This window comes from Atta cephalotes, assembly GCF_000143395.1.
Source record: "Atta cephalotes unplaced genomic scaffold scaffold00002, whole genome shotgun sequence".
NCBI lineage: Eukaryota > Metazoa > Arthropoda > Insecta > Hymenoptera > Formicidae > Atta > Atta cephalotes.
In genome coordinates this window covers 5,972,263-5,977,452 of record NW_012130066.1, presented here as the reverse complement: position 1 = coordinate 5,977,452, position 5,190 = coordinate 5,972,263, and the positions used below count along the sequence as shown (strand labels likewise).

At 36.6% G+C, this 5,190-nt stretch overlaps 1 protein-coding gene across 1 annotated transcript in view; it reads right to left on the bottom strand.

Annotated features, from left to right (window-relative positions):
* LOC105620971 (tyrosine-protein phosphatase Lar) overlaps positions 1-4,929 on the bottom strand; it is a 146,639-nt gene extending 141,710 nt beyond the window's left edge. Inside the window, exons 1-2 of the mRNA XM_012202449.1 lie at positions 4,806-4,929; positions 2,501-2,659 (exon numbers count right to left, since the gene is read on the bottom strand). The gene's annotated coding sequence lies outside the window, so the exon portion shown is untranslated. The remainder of the gene's footprint in view (positions 1-2,500; positions 2,660-4,805) is intronic.
* Positions 4,930-5,190: the final 261 nt, after the last annotated feature.

Genomic DNA, 5,190 nt, shown 5'->3' with positions numbered 1-5,190 from the left:
GAGTACGAGTAGTAGTATATATATATATATAGTATTATTATTACGTTATTACGTTACGTATACTTACTTATTACTTATTATTATTACTACTACTACTCTCTCTCTCTCTCTCTCTCTCTCTCTCTCTCTCTCTCTCTCTCTCTCTCTCTCTCTCTCTCTCTCCCTTCCTCCCTCTATCCATATATCTATCTGTTTCTCTATCTATCTATCTATATCTACCTATTTATCTCTCTGTCTCTCTCTTTCTCGATCAATGCGTATTGATGATTCGCAAATGAAATAGGAGTACGAATAACGGCATGGTAAAAACTGACGTTCAATTTGACGTGTACTGATTTCACAGTAGCCCACGCACGCGTGCATTATTATTGCGCTCGTGGGAACGGATTCATCTGAGCGGAATCAACTTTATAACAAATAAATTGAAATCGTGGCGGAGGTTTCAGGGAATCAAGTGAATATTCGTGATTTACGAGGAACTGCCGGATCGGCTGCCGGATGGGAGCAGCATTGACAGGAAATGCCCGACAATCGAGATTAAAAAAAGCTGGCCGCGCGTATTGGATTGGTCGGCATGACATTATCAATGAATGAAAACAAGACAGAATGAAGAAATCCCAGCGTACAGGAAGAATGCAGTCGGGCGTTGTTTTCTTCCCATCGTGGAAATCACGAGCAAACGTATCCGCGAAGCAAAATTAGAATCGAATTAAAAAGCTGGCCAAGCCAATTAAAACGTTTTACGAAAGTTCAAGAGATTATTCTCCCTCGGGAAAAAGGTAGGGTTTCGCGGCGCGATGGTTTTTTTCCCTCCATTACGTCGTTTGCCGTCTGGTCGTCGAATCGGCCGCCATTAAGCCAACCGTTCTTCCGTATAAATACCGCATAGCTAAGAAAATAAAGGAAGAAAGAAGTCCAGCAAAATGTGGGCAAAAGTTTCTGTTTAATTTCAGAAAGATTTACCTCACTATGCTGTGTCGACGTAATCAGCCGCATTTAAGCAAAGTTCCAGGAACGTTATAATATCAGCATTTTAAGCATGTGATTAAAAAAAAGATTTTAATTTCAAAGATTTAGAATGTAATCGAGCATTCGAGACCGTCGTTATTTCAAGTATAAATCATACAAGAATGATACATTGTCCACTCGAGATGCGTTTAAGTGAGGTTTAAATCAGTAAACAGTTCCAAAGCCGTTATCTGCGCGCAATGCAGTCAAACTCCATGGTATGGGATAGGAAGCTTAAAGCTTCGAACATTACCAAACAGTAGCAGCTGTCCCAGAAGCTTCCTTTAAATATTAAACAACGTAGCGACGTCCCCGATAGCGCTAATAGTTATTACGCGATATCGTCTAGGAAAACTGTCCCCAAGGCAAGTGACTTTGTTATAAAACACAAAACGTGTGCTTGGTACCACTACATCCGAAAGGATAAAACTAGAACTTTCCATCGTATCGTATAACGTAGTCCTTTTGAGCAAAAGTCTGCCGACGAAAATTATGCCGGGACATGCAGTTTCAGAATAAAGGTCTTCTCTTTCTTTCATGTAGTGCCATCGTAAAAGCAAAATTTTACGCCACAAGGTTGAGTGATATATCACTTTTTGCTGGCTTACGTATATGTCTCAAAAATACGAGTATATTTTGCTGTTGCGCTCGCAAAACGTTCTTGCAAAGCGTAACTTTATGCTTATGAAAAGATCTAATTATCTTTCCGTGTGCTTATTTCATTTAATCATAATTATTTAATATAAATATATGCTCTATAACATGTTCTTCGGTAATTTACAAATTTTTGCGATTCCTCGCATATTACAGCATTTTGCAATTTTCAAATGGACGCGTATACATAGATTTTTATCTCAAAGGAACACAGAATAAATAAATCTGTAAGAACTTTTGAAATGAAAAAGACGATAATAAAAAATATATTTAATTTGTAACTAAGTAAGGATTTGTAGAAAAACGTGTCTAAATCTCTAAAAATTGATGTCGTTATTTAGTCAGGGAATGTGCAAGACATATAAAAGAGAGAGATAAATCAGTTAAAAAAACGTGCACAATTTCTTTTCTTCGGCTTTCGTTTTCAAGTATATGATAATTAATTCTTCGTAGACACATATTTTTACTTACTCCGTAGATATATTAGAGCTTTTTTATCTACATTTTTTACTATATATATTCTAGGTTTTCCAAAAATCTAGGATTATTTTTTAGAAAAATTTAGGATTATTTTTCAATATTTCTGCTACATTGTTAAATATTTCTCGAATGTTAAAACTTTTACTTAATAACAATTGAAATTTGTGCTAAGAAATTTGTGCTAAGAAGAGAGTGAAAATTTTGCCTGAAATAAAAAAATCCTATGAAGAGTTAAGACGAAGAGTTGATTGTATTAAAAATAATCTTCCTTTGAAAAATACAAATTTCCTCGCTGAAGAGTAGGGGATTCGCTCGTTTATCGGTGCAAATAAATGATAATAACAACAATCTTACTTACTTTCGTAACCGGTGAGCGTCGCTTCGGCTGAAACAGCATCGCCAACTCCGTTCTCAGCTAGGCATTCGTAGTTGGTATTGTCGCGCGACGGCTTGACAGGTTCGATCCGCAGTAAAGCACCATTTTCATACTGGTGCACCACGTACCGAGACTGGGATTCTGTCGACATAAGACGGAAGATTGAGGCGGACGTCTACGCCGTAAAAAGGAAAACCCCCGTCACAAAAGGCGAGGAAAATACCGGCACGATCGAGGGCGAAAATGATTGGCGGCGGCAACGGGCGATATAAGATCGAAAATTGTACCGTTGCGGAATCTAATAAAAGGGGGGTATGTATATGTGTCCTCTCGTATCCAATTCCGCGGCCTGAGAAATATTGAATGGGAATTGGATCGCGCGTCTGTATAAATTTCGAGAGCGAGCGGCCGACCCTGTTATCATCTCCCTCCGACCGTCCGCGCTCACCGCGAATTGGCATCCGGAATGTTACAAGCGGTCGCTGGCCATTATCTAGTCGGGTATTCCTCGGATTAGTGAGTCGTCGACGAATATGGATCAAATCGTGATCGCTCGGGCACATACATTCCGCGGATCAGACCAAACGTTATGTAAAATCATCAAGCGTCATCAGAATCATCTCGCGGGATTTGACGATTCTTCCGAGTATGAAAGTGTACATACAAAGCTCAAGATTCGATCTGCAAATTGCCATTTCGCAATTTTTCAATAAATGTTTCATTTAGTTCAAGATAGTAATGCGTAAATATATTTTATTCTTTTACTTGTAAAGTAAATAATACAATTTAAGTAATACAATTTAAGTAATACAATTTAAAATTTGATTTTCGAGTTATTAGTGTTATTAGCATGAATAAATTAGATAAATTATTTTAATTTAAAATATTATTTTATCAATTATCAAAAATACATTAACGTAATTTCATGACAACTTAAAAAGGATAGTTTGCGAAATAAAATGTGATTATGTTAAGAATATATTGCTGATATTATTAGTTAGTCAATAATTTTCTGTCAAATTGAAAATGTTTTTTTCCTTTTTTAGGAAATTTAAATTTTAACAGTAATTAGAAACAAAATCGCCATATGAATAAATTAACTAAGTAAGAAGAACCGCCAATTATATATGGTTAACGTTAAAGACCAGAATAAAAATTCTATGCAATAATTTATTTTAAAGAGATCCGAGTTCGATTCCCAGCTGAAATAATAATGTATTTTTCACAATAATAGTTCTCCAAATCAACGATTCAATTTAATTTGTGACATGATTATTATTATTATTACTTCAATTTGATTACGTTACGCGTCCGACAATAATCGGCGCGCAATTTCTCTCATATGTCTGAAGTATTTAAATTAAATTGCATATAGAATTATTCCAACATTTAACTTTGACTGTATACAGAAAAAACTTCTTACTTAGTTGATTAATTTTTAAATTGTATTTTTTTAAAGGGAATGATAAATGTAAGTTTCACTAAATCTTTGTTCAGCAGTTAACAATCCGTACTTGGCGTTTCTTTACAAGAAACTTAGAAAGTTGCGTTTTAATTGACACAGAAAAGGTATTACACCAAAATGCTTAAAATACCACTCAATTTATGGAAATGCATTCCTGGTTTACTAAAGGTCAAATGAATTAACCACAAATTCATGAATATTACACGAACAGATTTCAAATTCTATGAAAGCTATTATATTACGGATGCAGTGGACGTAATTGTAGGCCACTATGCAACTATTTTCGAGGAATAACTATCCTGGTCACACTGTAATTTGGATTATGGAAGTACTGTAACGTCAAGCTGTCGCGAACTGTTTGGTCGAGCGGAGTCTGACAAAAAGATTAAATATGATACATTTCACGAAAAAAGTCCAAGAGAACTTGTTCAGTTTCTGTCAAGAACGAGTACAAAAGTCGGTTGAGCAAAAACTAAGAATACTTAGAATCGATCGAAAGAAAGAACGATGCATAAAGGAAGAAATGCGGCAAAATGCATGAGAGTGAGAAGCCGGTACGGGAAGGAAGACATGAAAGCGAAGAGTGAAGAATTTAGGTCAGAAGAACTTTTTAATTTCGATAAAATTTTCATTCTTTTTCATCGCGACGTCTGGTTTTCATGAAACGAGAAGACACACAGATTTCGCGCAAGGCAAGCATCAAATATCGCACCCTCGAGAATGTTCTCAACGAACCGGCGCAGTGGCGATGATTCAAAGACGCAAATTGGATTGGAGACAGAGAAGAAGAAGAAGAAGGTGTGAAAGTGCACATGGACTTACGTGAGATTTTTTTGCCGTTCTTTCGCCAGTGTATCTGAGGTGGTGGTGCTCCTTCCGCAGTGCAGTAGAAGCTCGCTATCCCGCCTGCTTTTACCTGCTGCGATTGCGGCTTCACCAGGATCGTCGGCGGACCTGTGAACAAAAAGAACATGCGGGATTCTCTGATTAGATTTGGCCCACAATAGGATTTTTGTATGATGCTCGTGCGGTCAGCCTGCCATTTGAGGCACATTTTGAGGTTTCGTTTGCTTTAACGCGCATTTCATGATAAAAATAGGTTTCCTTTTCTCGCCGATTAAAGAGAACAGAATATATATTTTAAAGAAGCAAGAGAAGTGCGAGTATCTTTTTAATTAATATCTATTCATCTTGAATTATTTTGTAA